Source organism: Physcomitrium patens, chromosome 25, assembly GCF_059467195.1.
Source record: "Physcomitrium patens ecotype Gransden chromosome 25, ASM5946719v1, whole genome shotgun sequence".
Classification (NCBI taxonomy): Eukaryota; Viridiplantae; Streptophyta; class Bryopsida; order Funariales; family Funariaceae; genus Physcomitrium; species Physcomitrium patens.
In genome coordinates, this window is record NC_143434.1 from 599,261 (window position 1) to 616,666 (window position 17,406).

The window sequence follows — 17,406 nt, forward strand, 5'->3', positions numbered from 1 at the left end:
TGTTTTTGTCCTTGATAGATTGACAAGAGTACACCTTTAATATCAGAGCTTTGTCTAATCTAGATTAAGAGTGGATTACTCTTTTTTCTTGATAAGACACAAGCATATTAGAACTTGTGGATTACCCTCTTCTAAATTGATATTGTCCTCAGTATTTTCTTTGTTCTCAAGTCCTCTCTTCTATTTGTCTTGAGCGATATTAGACATCTTCTCTTTTTTAAGTGTTATCATGGCAGAACTTGCTGAAATGAAGAGTGCAATGGTATAAATGCAAGAGCAATTGAGGGAGTTAAGGCTTGCGATGCATCAACTCAATTTACCACTACAAGGAATAACAAGATTGGCAGGAAGTGAAGATATAAAAATGTTTGGAGTTGCTTCAATATTTGCACCAAATCATGTCCCTTCTCCTATAGTGGAACGCCCTTCCAGTGTTAAAGAACCAAGAATTGCCCTATCTGAGAAGTTTGATGCCACCAGATCCAAGTTTTGAGTATTTATCAATCAAGTACAATTTGTAATTGAACTTCAATCCCAAAGCTATCCAACTCCAAGATTGCAAGTTAGATTCATAGATACACTTCTTTCATGTTTAGTACTATCATAGTTTTCATCTTCTTTTGAATGACGAGATCCAATATTGGATAATCTAGAGACTTTTTTGGTGGAGTTTCGATCCATGTATGGAGAACATGATGCAATTTATGTTGCAACTAATAAGATCCATATTTTACGACAAGGCAATTGATCAAAAATGTTGTATGCTTCTTAATTTTGATAACTTACTATTGATATCAAGTGGAATGATACTGCACTTGTTAGCCAATTTTTCTACGGATTATAATATGAGATAAAAAAATTAATGCTCAACTTACCTGATCCTCAAACATTGAGTCAAGTAATTAACTTTGTTGTGAAGTACGACAATCACCTTTTTGAATTTCGATTTGAGAACCGTACAAGTAGACTTCAACGTAACTATAATTCAATAGCAATACCAACATTTGTTCAACACATATATTCAGAAGTAGAGGATATGCAAATTGATGCAGTATATTTCAAATCTCTTACTGAGCAAAAAAAGATTCATCGTCGTCAAGAAGGATTGTCTTTATATTGTTGAGAACCTAAATACACTATTCAACATTATCCAAAGAAGCAATACAACTATAAAATAAAGAGTACGGTGATAAAAAAATAGCATGTCAGAAAACAAATTCATCCAGCTACAATAGGGACCGTTGTCGTGTTGTAACACGAGTATACAGTGAAAATAAAAAGAAAGGGGAATTTTATTAATATTCAGTTACCTCGAATATTAGGAGCATCGACCAACTCCAGTGCAAATACTGAGTGGTCAGGTTCAGTCACCCCGTTACAGTCAGCCGGGGCATACTGAAATGCTCCATTCGATTCTAATAACGGGAGTTAACAGGATGAGAAGGACCAATTCACACGACGGGTTTGAAGAGCCAATTGGATCCAATTTCGAGAATCCAATCCGGGTCCTCTTACCCAATATGAGACCTGTATTGGTGGTGCAACCCAATGTAGTCTAGTTACGAAAAAATCCAGGTCTTACTACGGGCCTCAGCCAATCTGACGCGAAGACCAATTTGACCCAATTACGCGAGCATCCAGGTTACTACGGGCATCTTACCCAATATGGGACCTGAATTGGTCGGGCGACTCAATGTGGTCCCGATTACGGGGTTTCGATTCTGTTTCGGGCTGTCTTGTTCTTTGTGCCGTTTCAGGGAACGTTGTTTACGGTAAATGGATCTCTTAAAGGAAAAAACGGAGGAGAAGGCTTTGATGACGTGAGCCAATTTCGGATCTAAGCTCTGACGGCGGGAGCCAATTCCGGATCTAAGATGGAAGATTGAAGAAGTTCAGAGGATAAGGTTAGGGGAGAATATAGTTTTAGGGAGGGGAGGTTTTTTCTTTCGGAGAATCGAGGGGGAGCTAGTTTTCAAGCTTTTGCAAGGTTACCAGTTCGGTTTCATTGGAGGTTTTTGAAGATTAAGGGAATTAGAGAGAGGAGCTTCATGCTTCGGGTCGGGGAAGGAAAGACATAGAATTTGGATTTTTCTTCTTCGTAGAGTTTTGGTAAGACTGAGGCAATCGCTGCTGAAGTCAGTGTTGTAATGGTGAATCGGGATTTTAAATGAAGTGGGTTTGAATACTCTTGACTGTTTTGTGAAATCGAGTTACGTCTGTGATTGAAGGATTAAAAGGGTGTCTATAGGATTGAGTATGCGGAGTGAATGAAATTTATTGGGTTAATCTAACAGGACAGTCAGTGGATACAAGATCGTAAGTACAAAGGGGTATTGAAGATTAACAGTTTGAGTTGTTCGGGGTTCTCTGTAACGTCTAGAGACCTACCGGCTGGGGCAAAAAGGACTTCGACAAGCAGTCGAAGAGCACCCATATAGATTTACTGTATATTGTTGTAGTCGTTTATATTCCAGCAGTCAAAAACTGATAGACTGCGTGACTATCGGCGAATCTCCATACTACCTTCTACAGCCAGACGCCCGGCGCGTTCTCGAGTAGGAAAGCACGTAATACGACACCGACGCGTTCTCGAGCAGGAAAGTACGTAATACGACATAAGTGGTGAACCCGACGTGAAAGCTTGAGGTGGAAGGTATTAGATTTCGGTTGATTTTATCTTTATTTTTATGGAAAACGAAAATAAAAATTTTGAAGGATTTTTGGGAGAAGTTTCTGGTGGGGAGTCTTCTAAAGGACAAGGTATGCACATGGATCCATCTATTGCTAGTTTGTTTCAAGCCTTCTCATTGTCAATGCAGCAACATGAAAGCAATGATCGAAAAGAAGCTTTGGCAACCAAAGCATTGCAAGCAGTGGTCAATAAAATTGATCAATTTGATGGGAGGAATATTTCAAGGTATTTAAGATGTTATGTTCGTGAAATGGAATTAAATCGGGTTTCTGAGAAAAAAATGGTTGCACTATTTGGACTTGCCATGATACCGGAGATAAGGGACCACATTACATCGATTACGGATCGTTGTGGGAATTCATGGCAGGATTTTTCACATGCATTGAAAGACGAATATTTCTTGGAAGATGCTGATCGCGTTACTAAGAAGCTGTTTCTGGGATGGATTGAACGGCCCAATAAGAATTTGCAAGCAACAGAGCTACTAAGGGAATTTGAGAGGCAGTACTCTCAATTATCGAAGGTAGAAAAATTGACATTGGAGCCGAACAAAGTTGATCTATTTCTTCAAGCTGCTGATGGAGAATTGCAAGAGAAATTAGAACCCCTTCTTGAAGACAAAGAAGAAGATGAAAGATTGACAACGAAGTGGAAGAACGTTGAAGATGCGGTGGGGTTGCTTACAAAAAAAGAAAGGAGGAAGGATAGGAGTAATATTCCGAAAATAGTACAAGCACCCAAAGCTCCAATACGTACAACACCACCAACAATGCCTACAGTTCAACCTTCGACATCCTTGTCAAAGAAAGCAGATATGGGTATGGAAGAAATTATACGAGGAATACGAGATCTTCAAATCAAATTGGCAAGACTTGAAGAGAATACTTCTATAAACAATTCGAAGAATGTTTCAAAACAAGGATATGTACAAAGATGCATTTGGTGTGATGATGCTTCACACACTAGAAAAGATTGCAATGAATTTAATAATATGATACGGCAGGGAATTATTTGCTGGAAAGATGGAAAGATAGCATTGAAAGATAGGGAGGATCTTCTTCAAACCAATTTTGGCAAGGGAGGAATGAGAGCATTGGTTCAAGATTACTTAAAAGAGCATGAAACAGTAGCACGAGAAAGTGCAAGTTATGGTGCTAGAGTAGATGATGAAATTGGTGGAAGTACGGAAACTAGTGAGTTTTGGGCTTCTGCCGTTTCTACAATGCAAGAAGGGAAATTACCTCGAGAAGCGTTATTGAGAACTGCAGCTACAATACGAGGAAGAACAGGTTGGGAGGATCCCGTTGAGTCTCTTTCAGTTCATGCATATATTGCTAAGAGCCAACATGAAGCTTTGATGGAAGAAAAAAGACGAGGAAATTTTGATGATACTAGAGAAGGAAATTCTTTTAAGAGGCAAACTCGAGGAGACAAGGCTCGGGAGGCAGCTTCATAAGAATTGCCTGTAAACGATACCTCAGCATCATTGGGAGAAAAAACAACGGAGACAAAAGATAAGGGCAAATCAATTGCTTATAAGCTACTTTCTGACATTGAAGCGGCAACAAATTTGAAAGGGGTGTTGGAAGAACGTATATTAAACGCTAAGGTGGAATTCACATTGAAAGAAGTCTTGGGAATTGCAAAGAAGGAGTTTCATGATGTTATCATTGACAGCATTAAGCGAAAGAGGCAATTAATGAGCGAAACTGGAATGAGTCATGCTATTGATGCAAGAATATGTAGAGATGAAGAAGAGGTTGATATTGGTTACAAGCAACCAACAAATGAAAAGAATGGGTATAATTAGCGAGTACATTTCGAAGATTGTAGTGACAAGGAAATGGAAACTTTGAGCCATTATACTCGAAAGCATTGGGCAAGGGCAACTACTGAGATATTGGTGAAGGTAGGAGATATAGAAGAACCAATAGTTGCTTTGGTGGACCATGGTTCTGAAATAAATCTCATGTCTAAAGATCTTTATAAGAAGCAAAAATGGCCAATTGATATGGAACATGGATGGGCAATACGAGCAGCTAATAACACACAAGGCGAATTATATGGAGCTTGTCCAGATGTCAAAATTCGGATTGGGGATGTTGCGACGGAGCAACATTTCTTCGTTCAAGATACAATGTCTTATCCGTTGATTTTAGGACAACCTCATATCACGGCAACACGGATGGAAACAAAGGTACTTGACGATGGTTCTGCTTATGCAAGGGTACGGAGCGAAGATGGGAGGAAAGCTGTACAATTTCTAACAGTACCTCCTAACCATGAACGGAATCGAGATAGGTTGAGGGAGAAACCATTGCCAAAGATTGTTGAAGGATTTAAGGATTTTGGGGAGGTACCACTGTAAAGCGAGATTATGGAGGTACAAAAGAGGAGGTACTCTCGCGAGATGAAGGTGCCTTTGATGCGAATTTTATTGGTATATTGGAGAATGGAAATATTATGTATAAGAAAGTTGATGATTTTAAAAGAAAAGAAAGAAAAAGATTATATGATATTGAAGGACAGTTACGCAAGATAGGTACATTGCAAGATGATGAGAGGATTTTGGGTGTTTATGAAGAAAATGGGCTGGAAGATTCATTGGAATTGATTACATCTATTGGGTTAGGGGATAATGATAAGATTGTTGAGATTCATTCAAGAGAGGTTTATACCATGCTTGAATCTTTTCAAGCACCAGAAGTCATAGTAGAGACGAGATATAAAACGGCAGATAAGAAGGTAAAGCCTATTGCCGGACCATTACCAGAGGATTCTAAAGAACAAATGGGAGAAGCATCAAAAGAAGCAAGTTTAAGAGATCCAATGAGTATTGGACATCAGTTTACTGAAGAGACTTTTGAAGAATTGAAGATTGGTTCTGATGGTTCTTTATTGCCGGAGGAAATTACTTGCTTCAAAAAGATGTTGGCTAAACAAGGTAGATCGTTTGCCTTCGAATCTCATGAAATTGGGTGTGTCGATCCAAATATTATAACACCTATGGTTATCTTCACTGTACCGCATGTACCTTGGAATCTAAGACCGATTCCAGTACCGAGGGTACATTTACCTAAATTGGTCGAACTATTGAAAGAAAAGATAAAGATGAAAATATTAGAACCTTCATTTGTGCCGTATTCTAGTCGATGCTTTACGGTACCTAAGAAGAATGGGTCACTACGGTTTATTCAAGATATGCAGCCGGTGAATGCTGTAACTGTCAGGAATGCAGGAATTGGACCTATTGTGGATGAATTTGCTTAGGCGTTTGCTGGAAGGGCGATCTATTCAATGGGTGACTTATATTCAGGTTATGATCAATTTCAACTTGCCGAAGGAAGTAGAGATATGACAACGATGAGGACACCGCTTGGATTGGTTAGAATGTGCACTCTTCCTCAAGGCGCGACCAACTCAGTTGCGCATATGATGAATGGAATGAATAAGGTATTGAGAGATTTTATCCCGGAAAAGACTATGCCTTTTCTGGATGATGTTCTTATAAAGGGGTGTAGAGAAGGAGACAAGGATGAAACTTTAGATACGAGGGGGTGTCGCAGATATGTTGTTGATCATATACAAGATTGTGAAAAGATTTTAACTCGGCTTGGAGAAGTTCATCTTACATTATCGGGTATGAAGTCCGTATTTGGAGTGCGAGAGGTTGTAATTGTTGGACATTTATGCGGATCTTACAGAAGAAAACCAGATCCGACTAAAGTTGATGCAATTGGAAGGATGAAAGAAGATTGTGGTTCTTTAACAGAGGTTCGCAGGTTTTTGGGTGCATGTGTATTTTATCGAATCTGGATCCCTCATTTTGCTCACATAGCGGATCCATTATATGAACTGTTACGCAAGGGTTACCGATTTGAATGGAAAGAAAGGCATATTCAGGCAATGCAAAGATTGAAGAAATTATTGATGTCACCTCCAATATTGAGGAAGGTTGATTATAAGTGTAATAGACCAGTGATTCTTACTATAGACGCTAGTCCAATTGCCGTTGGATGGGCGGTGGGTCAAGATGATTCGAATGGGAGTAGATTTGCAGTTCGATTTGGGACTAAAGTTTTAAGTATTCGTCAGCGTGCATATTCGCAAGTCAAAAGAGAACTTTGGAGAGTCGTTTCGGCTATGAAAGCTGAAAAGGACTATTTGATTGGGGCAGTAGTAGTAATTGAAACAGATTGCTTGCCATTACTTGGAATGATTATTAACTTTCAATGCCAGATATTGCAATGTTGAGATGGATTGCTTATATTAAGTCACTTAATCCGAAATTTAAGCATGTTACTGAGAAGGAAAATTTAGTAGCAGACATGCTATCTCGAGCAAGATACGAGAGCAAGGACGAAATGGTTGAAGACATTAATGACGTCGGATTGAAATTCTATTCAATATCAAATCTCAACAGAGAAGACAAGCTATTTCTTGAAGAATCTTATGAAGGAGAATTATTGGATATTGGTCATTATTTGAATACCTTGTCTAAGCAGGGGAATTGGTCTACAGAAAAATTCAAACAAATAAAAAAAAAAGCATATGGATTTTTACTTCGAGATGGATTCTTATGGAAGAGACCGAAGAAAGGAATTGGGATGCCACAACGAGTGATAGACAAAAGAGAAGAAAAACTAAAATTATTAAAGGAGTTTCATGATAGTTTATGGGCAGGGCATAGAGGAATCTGGGCTACTTTTGCTAAACTCAAGGAACGATATTGGTGGAAAAATATGTATCGAGATGTGCTCTCATTTGTAGAGTCATGTCAAATCTGTCAATCGTATTCTAATATCCGACATTGAGATGGTCTTCATCCTACATATCCTCTGGCTATTCATTTTAAATGGGTTGTTGATTTGGTTATTATGCCGGTTGGGTTATGGCAGATGAGATATTTGATTTTAGCTCGTGAAGATTTATCAAATCTAGTAGAAGGAAGAGCATTGAGGACAAAATCTACAAAGGAGATTTGTAGGTTTTTGCTTGAAGATGTCATTTATCGTTACGGGTGTGTAGGAAAAATCACTGCAGATCGTGGAGAATTAAATGCACAAGAAGCTCGTAAGTTCTTTGAAAAATGTGGAGTTAAACTATCACTGACTACTGCTTATAATCCGGAAGGGAATGCAAAAAGTGAACGCGGTCATCCGCCGATTGTGAAAGCATTGGTTAAAGCTTGTAATGGGAAGGTTAAAGAGTGGCCACGGCTTTTGTCATTTGCATTATGGGCTGATCGAATAACACATAGTTCGGTGACAGGATATATGCTAGTAGAACTTATGACAGGTCAAAAACCAATTATGCCGATTGAAGAAAAGGTACTTACTTGGAGTATGCTACCATGGGAAGATGGATTGACAAGAGAAGAACTTCTGGCTATTAGGATTCGACAATTGGAGCAAAGAACGGAAGATGTCCAGATAGCATTGAAAAGGTTAAAAAGAGCAAGGTTACAAAACAAGGTGCGATTCGATAAGCAACATCGATTGAGACCAAAAGCAATCGAGGAAGGTGACTGAGTACTTGTTTATGACAATAGTCTGGATAATCAACATAGTACTTTGCAGAAATTTTCAAAACGTTGGTTTGGACCATATGTTATAACAACTGTTCATGATAATGCGACTTACTCATTACGGGAGTTAGATGGTACAAAATTGAAAATACCAATTGTAGGGAAGCGAGTAAAAATATTTAAACGAAGACACGCAGAGATGAATATGGAAGACCTTAATGAAGGTATAGAGATTCAGCAGCAAGAAGATGAAAGTGATTTGGATAATGAAGGTGACGAAGACAAACTAGACAAATACGTAGAGGATATATTCTGAATCAAACAGCAATTGGGTAAATTGGTGCATACCGGAGGATGCACAGGTTCACAGGGGGTGGATGTCGTGTTGTAATACGAGTATACAGTGAAAATAAAAAGAAAGGGGAATTTTATTAATATTCAGTTACCTCGAATATTGGGAGCATCGACCAACTCTAGTGCAAATACTGAGTGGTCAGGTTCAGTCACTCCGTTACAGTCAGCCGGGGCATACTGAAATGCTCCATTCGATTCTAATAACGGGAGTTAGCAGGATGAGAAGGACCAATTCACACGACGGATTTGAAGAGCCAATTGGATCCAATTTTGAGAATCCAATCCGGGTCCTCTTACCCAATATGAGACCTGTATTGGTGGGGCAACCCAATGCAGTCTAGTTACGGAAAAATCCAGGTCTTACTACGGGCCTCAGCCAATCTGACGCGAAGACCAATTTGACCCAATGACGCGAGCATCCAGGTTACTACGGGCATCTTACCCAATATGGGACCTGAATTGGTCGGGCGACTCAATGTGGTCCCGATTACGGGGTTTCGATTCTGTTTCGGGCTGTCCTGTTCTCTGTGGCGTTTCAGAGAACGTTGTTTACGGTAAATGGATCTCTTAAAGGAAAAAACGGAGGAGAAGGCCTTGATGACGTGAGCCAATTTCGGATCTAAGCTCTGACGGCGGGAGCCAATTCCGGATCTAAGATGGAAGATTGAAGAAGTTCAGAGGATAAGGTTAGGGGAGAATATAGTTTTAGGGAGGGGAGGTTTTTTCTTTCGGGGAATCGAGGGGGACCTAGTTTTCAAGCTTTTGCAAGGTTACCAGTTCGGTTTCATTGGAGGTTTTTGAAGATCAAGAGAATTAGAGAGAGGAGCTTCATGCTTCGGGTCGGGGAAGGAAAGACATAGAATTTGGATTTTTCTTCTTCGTAGAGTTTTGGGAAGACTGAGGCAATCGCTGCTGAAGTCAGTGTTGTAATGGTGAATCGGGATTTTTAAATGAAGTGGGTTTGAATACTCTTGATTGTTTTGTAAAATCGAGTTACGTCTGTGATTGAAAGATTAAAGGGGTGTCTATAGGATTGAGTATGCGGAGTCAATGAAATTTATTGGATTAATCTAACAGGACAGTCAGTGGATACAAGATCGTAAGTATAAAGGGGTATTGAAGATTAACAGTTTGGGTTGTTCGGGGTTCTCTGTAACGTCTAGAGACCTATCGGCTGGGGCAAAAAAAAAAGACTTCGACAAGCAGTCGAAGAGCATCCGTATAGATTTCGGTACATTGTTGCAGTCGTTTATATTCCAGCAGTCAAAAACTGATAGACTACTTGACTATCGGTGAATCTCCATACTACCTTCTACAGCCAGACGCCCGGCGCGTTCTCGAGCAGGAAAGCACGTTATACGACACCGTGTACCTGGAACCTTCTACAATGCCTAGTGAAGGTCCTATCCTCTCCTCAGAACTTTCTCCATGTTTTACGATAAATGTTATTCTAAGACCTAAATATCTCAAAGCCTCTACCACGCTAGATTCAAGAGCCTCAACTTGTTTCTTAGATGAAAAATTTACTAAACGATATAGCATACTTTTAATAAAGAAAACTAAACTTGTTCATGTAGAAGTCATAGATGGTCGTTCGTTGTCTTCAAGAGATGTTACTCATAAAACCCTTCCAATAGAAATAGCAACTAATGGTCATAGTAGCTTTATAATATTTAATATCATTAGATCTCTTTCTAATCCAGTCATTTTAGATTTATCATGGCTAAAAAAATATAATCCTAAAATAGATTGAACTTCTTCAAGTCTTGACTTTTCTGAAAGTATAACTAAGAGTGTAGTTAATCAAGTAAAAAGTCATAAGTCTAGTATAATTAAACCTATATTTGTAGGTGCAAGTGCTTTCTTGCATGTTGCAAAAGAAGGATCACCTTGTGTCATTTATGCCACACTTGTTTCTACTCGTGGAAAGACTTCAAGTTGCATTCCAAGCCAATATCAAAATTTCAAGATGTATTTGAGAAAAAGAATGCGGATATTCTTCTAGAACATCATTCCTATGACTGCTCAATTGACCTTCAAGAAGAAACATAACTGCCATTTAGACCAATTTACAAATTATCTCAAAATGAGTTGGCTAAACTCAAGAAATATATTGAAGAGAATTTGGCCAAGAATTTCATATGCCATTCCAAATCTCCAACAAGAGCTCTAATTTTATTTATGAAGAAAAAAGATGGATCATTGCAGATGCGTGTTGATTATCGAGGACTCAACAAAATCACTAACAAAAACAGATACCCGCTACCTTTGATATCTTGACTTCTTGATCAATTGAATGAAGCTAAGATCTATACAAAAATAGATCTATGGGAAGCATACAATTTGGTATGCATCAAAGAAGGAGATGAATGGAAGATTACGTTTCAAACAAGGTATGGATATTTTGAATACAACGTCATACCTTTTGGACTTACAAATGTACCAGCAGCATTTCAACATCTAAGTATCTTAAGTATTTCTAGAACAACCATGGTTTTCTATTTCTATGGATTTCATCATGGTGTCGTGTTGTGGTTCAGCTATTATATGAAAATAATGTAATTATGTACTTAATATATAATCTATTAAGTAACATGGTAAGAGCTATGTTAGTAGATTTTAGTTGATTATAGGTTATAATTTGGTTATTATCCTGAAAAGAGGTTGTTTAAAAAGACTACTATAGAATTTGTATAACTTTAATTTTTTTTTTGATAGTGGCTTTTAAGATTGGTTTAGTTCATAGTAACTTCTAAATATATAGATTTAACTTTTTTAGACATTAGTGACCTTTGAAAATTTATTTTGATTCTTTTATTTGGTGTTTAGAGCATAAATTATATAAATCTTATAAGAAAAAGAATTGAAGAAGGATTTTGATAGCAAAAGAAGTAATTAGGGCACCAATATAGATGAATGGAGATGAATAATAAAAATCTCCATTCCTATTGGTCAAAAATCATGACCAATGGGCTTTGAGGAGGCTGCTCGAGGCCATATTAGGAATTAGGGTTAGTTTCTCGAAGCCATTTGAGTTTTGAAGGCTAGAGTCACAAGGTTTAGCTTTTTGGCTATGATTTTGGTGCAAGTTTTATATAGTTTGGAGTTTATATGAAGGAGATACAAGTGCTCAAAGTTAAGGTGTTAGTTTTGGACCTACTGTCACTCTTTTGGACATAACGCATGTGTACGGACAGCAATTGAGGATCGACGACTACAACTGAAGAGAACACTTTTGCGGCTATATTTTTCACATACTGTTTATTGGATTCCAAGTAGAAATGAAGGAGTTATTGGATTTTGAAGTCAGCACTTGGAATCTAAGGGTAGTAAGTAGCCCAATTTACTTGTGCTTGTGATTTGAGCTATATCTTAGACAACTAGAAGAGGTTTTGGCTCAAAATTTCTAAGATTGTGTATAATCTTATTATAAAGCTTTTTACATAATTTTTGTGGAATTTGAAGTTTGGGTTTTGAGATATAAGGAAAATAGTTTTTTGGATGGTTATAAATTAGGGTTTAGAGTGTCTACTAGGATTTCTTAGATGCCAGAAGATCGGGAGTGAATTTGCAGTTGGTTTTTTTATGGTAAAAGTTAAGGGTAAATTCTACTTATCTTGTATATTTGAGAAAAACTGAACAATTAGATCAAGAGTTATGATTTTTTGAAGTTTGGGGCAAGAAAATCCTTTGCCGAAAAAATATGTTTTGAAAGGATTTTGTTATATTTGGATTTTTATACAAAAATAAAAGAGTTTTTGGAAGCTAAGACAAGAATCATACAAAGATTTAAGCAACACTCTCTACAGCTAGATACCCAATGTATTTCCAGATAGCATATCCCGCCATATGACAACGGACCTTCCAATCTCTGATTCTTATGACTCTATATAAGTGATAGTAAATCGTTTTACCAAGGTGGCACATTTTGTACTATGTACAAAATCTATCACAGGTGAAGAAATAGCTAAGCTCTTTTTTGACAATATCTATCGCTATCATAGATTACCCAAGGATATTATATTAGATAGGGGAACTCAATTTGTATCAAGATTTTGGCGGATTCTTTTCAAGATTCTAAAAGTAGATATAAAACTATCTTGGATATTCTATCTTCAAACTGATAGACAAACAGAGCATTTTAATCAAGTTTTGGAATAGTATTTAAGATGTACCATTAACTACCAACAAGATGATTGGACAACTCTTTTATCTTTGGCAGAATTTGCTTACAATAACACGATACATTCTTCTATAAAACAAACACCTTTCTTTACTAATTATGGTTATCATCCATGACTTGATACTTTTGACTTTTCAGAGTTGATAATTCTGCTGCGAAAGATTTGGCAATTCATTTGTCAGAGCTACATGCAACGTTAAAGGTGCAGTTAAAAGAAGCTCAAGAACAACAAAAGGTCAATGCGGATGTCTATCAAAACAAACAACCACCATTCCACATGGGTGATAAGGTGTGGTTACTTTGTAGCAATATCAAGACCACTTGTCCTTGTGATAAGTTGGAATATCAAAAGCTTGGACCATTTTCTATTTGTGCATAAATCAATCCAGTTGCATATCATTTATATCTACCGGAGTCAATGAAAATCCATCCAGTATTCCACGTATCTCTTCTTAAACCATATAAGACAATGGACATACCAAGAAGAAGACAAGCTCCACCTCCTATAGAAGTGGACAATTATGAAGAGTTTGATGTGGAAGAAGTCTTAAATTCAAGGCGGCGCCAAAATAAATTGGAATATCTTATATATTGGCGTGGATATGATACTAAAGAACGTCCATGGAAGCCAGTAAAGAATCTTAGAAATTCAGCAAAGGTGGTGGAGGCTTTTCATCAACAACGTCCATCAAAACTAAGATAAAAATCTTTTTTATAAAAGAAATAAGAACTAGATAAGATAACATTCTATTTTCTATCCTTGTTTGTAGTTTCTTTCTAGTTGTGATACTAAGGAGATGGAGAACCAACAACTAACTGATTTGACTCAAGAGCCTTCATTTGCAGACCTACGGGATGAGATATTATGATTGTGACAACCTTCAAGACGATGCAATTTAGTATCACGACCTTAGAAGGGACTCCTGATGTTTGGTGATTTTATTAGAGGTAAGAACAACTCGTGATGGTATTCCAAATGTTTTATTTGAAAGAAGTTATGAAGGCCTCAACAATGATCAAATAACTAGGCAGTCTTCCTGCCCTGGTATGAGACACTACGGATGGTTGAGAGGCCCTATCAATCATCTTCGAAGAGAACAAAGATCAGAGTATGTGGCCAATATAATTCGTCGCATCATAGATTTCTTCAACATATGATTACCGCTTCTCATGGAACTCGTTCTTAGAAGAGAGGATAATGTCACAGACATACACATGTAAGCCAATAATTACATATATAAATAAGTAGAAGTAAGTAAAAATAGATAAAAGTAAATTAATTCTATAGTATTTGATATCGAAGCTTCTTAAAAGCTTCATAGATATTACTTTGACTTTATAGGTGTCTTTAATTGACTTTTTGGGATTAGAAACATGGTCATTAAGTTGGCCATGTGCCACACATGTTGTTAGCTTGAAGACCAAGCTAACTATGTGGCCCATACATAGAAAAACTTGCCTTGTAAGTTAAGGCATGTGTCCTACAAAGTCAATACATATTGGAGGTCTTATAGAATGTTGCAACATAGCCTCTAGTTAGATAGTATACATAGAGATAAGACTGAAGCCTTCTTCACTCTTCTCATCTCCATTCTTACTTCCAGTCTAGTTTCAAGGGTCTCTAGTTTTCTTGTATTTTGGCAATAGCCATTCCATTTTCTTTTATAATATACATATCAAGTTATTTCTATATTTTCATCTTTCTTTGAAAGAAGCCTCACTTGTTTATTTGTCTTTATTATGTTTTTGTCCTTGATAGGTACTGAGGACCAATAATTGTTGAAGTAAGTAAGTAAAAGTATGATAAGTTATGTAGTAAAAGGTATTACTTTAGGTAAGTTGCTAATGGTGAGAGGATTGATTCTTGGTATATAGAAAGGGCATCCTATGGACATAGGAGAAGGTCAAGGACCAAGAGTCGAAGTCAAGAGGATAAAGTATGAACTAAGAAATATTCAAAGACTAGGTAAGAGTAATACATGTTTGGAATAGGATACCTTTGTGGTTAGTAAGATACTAAAGGATCCAAGGACCATAGGATACCTTTGAGATACGTTAGATTCTAAAGGATTTTAGGACCTAAGATTATGTGTGTAAAAGTCAAAGAGTGGAAGTTGTCTTATGGGACAACAACCACAACCTATAAGTACTAGATGTTGAAAGTAAGAAATATCTTACTCCATATTCTCTTTGTGTACAAACTTGTTGATGCTATATTTTGTAACTTCAAAGTTCTATTTCTTCAATAGTACTAGAGATAGCTATTATTTCTTAGAGACAAATGATATGGCCTTAGATAATTATAAAAAAAGTCGATTAGTATATCTAACTGGATTACTAAAAGAATAACGATATCAAGTGCTTGTGCATTATGTTTGTATAAAAAATTACATCTTAATTGAAATTATTGATCAACTTAGAATTAAAATTAAGATAATCACAATAGGTAATATATTCCTTGCAGATAATTAAGAGAACATATTGATTGAGACATGTAAAAAAAAAATCTTGAAGTTGAATAACACATATGTCTTAAGAGAGAAGTTCAAGATAATAAAGCTTAGATATGATGTTATCTTTGGCATATTATGGCTAAAGATGGTAAATAAATAAATTGATTGGATAGTAAGAAAAATCTCCTTTAAAGATCATAGATGCAAAGTAACTCTTTATACTTCTATATCAAATGAAGAGAAAAAATAACCTACAATTAAAGACTTATTTGTAGAGATGATCTTTATAAGGAAGAAAATATAACATAAGCAATGAATATATATATATGGTGATTCCAAAACTTGTATCAGTGGTAGAAAAGACAACCAAAGGAATAAAATAAGTAGAGCAATTCATACATGAATATTGGAATATTTTTTCAAGCAACCTATGTAGTGGTGTACCTTTTAATCAAGATACCTTCTTTCAAATAGAACTATTGATTTGAGTTAAATTGATAAGTCGATCAATTTATTGCCTAACACTAAATAAACTTAAAGATTTACAAAAGATATTTGATGAATTTTTGAAAAAGAGCCTCATTTGAGAAAGTACATCACCATAGAAAGCACTTATATTCTTGCACTCAAGAAGGATGGTAGACTTTGTCTTTGCATCAACTATTGAGGCTTGAATAAGCAGACTATTAAGAATGCATATCTAATTCTATATGTGGATGATCTTTTTGATCAATTTTAAGGTACAATTATCTTTAGCAAATTAGATCTTCAACGTAGTATATAGTTTTTTTAATTCATGATATCTTCATATATAATAAAATCCCTTAGAAGTATGAGCAACAACTAGAAGAAGTTTTGTGTCAACTACAAGATAGTCGCTTCTATTGCAATCAATAAAAATGTGAACTTTAGAAGTTGGAAGTCATTTTTTTGGAACATGTAGTATCTCCCAAAGAAGTGCACATGGAGCAAGATAAGATAAAAGTAGTAGAAGATTGGCCAACCTTCAAAGATGTTTTTAAAGTTCATTCATTTTTAGGCCTTATTAGATATTCTTATCATTTTTTTCAATAATTTATACACATTATTGTCTCATTGACAAACCTATTAGAGAAGGGTGCTCCATTTGAATGGAAACTAAAGTAGCAAAGTACCTTTGATAAATTGAACGAGGTACTCATTATTATAACATTGAAATCACATGATTTCAATCTTCATTGTACACTTAATAATGATGCTTCCAACTTTGCTATTACAGTCTTAGTAATGACTTATTCTATTTTAAGAAGTAAATTTATGTATCTGACAATATTATACTCTAGATGCGCATACTTTAAGAGGAACATAACATTCCAATATCTAAAAATCTAAGGCTAGAAAATATTCTAGAACAAATTAAGAGCAAGTAACTATAGATCTCATTACAAATTTGCCATGGATGTTTCATAATTATACTGCAATTTCCATCTTTGTGAATCGACTCTCAAAGATAACTTTACTTGGTCATAGTATGTTCAAATATTGAAGCTTCAAAACTTACATGGATCTTCTTTGATATTATTTTTTATCACTATGGATTACTTTGTATCATCATTTTAGATTATAATTTATGCTTCACGAGAAATTTTTGATAAGCCTTGTTTAAGCTATTAAGTACATAACTTGCCATTTCTATGGCCTTCTATTTCTAAATAGATGGATAAATAGAGCGTGCAAATTGAACCTTAAAAGATATGCTATAAGCATTTGTGGTAGTTCATCATAATGAGTGGGATAAATATTTGACGCCTTTGGAGTTTGCTTACAATGAAAGTATTCAAGAAAATACTGATCATTCACCATTTTTTCTTAACATTGCTCAATATCTGATTATGCCAATAATTTTCCATTGTCCCATTGATACTTACAATTTAAAAATGGAAGAGTTTATACAACAGCTTAAAATGGCCTTACAAGAGGTACGGTATTACCTTTTTATTACAAAAAATTATAAGAAGTAATATAAAGATAACCATTAGCAACACAAGATCTTCTAAGAAGGTAATTACATATTAATTTCTAATGCCAACTTGCCACTTGCTACATCAATCTAAATCCTTAAACTGACACCTTGATAGCTTGGACCTTTTCACATTTCTGTAGTGATTTTTGATGTCATATATTACCTTGAACTTCCGCCACATATTTGGATCCATCC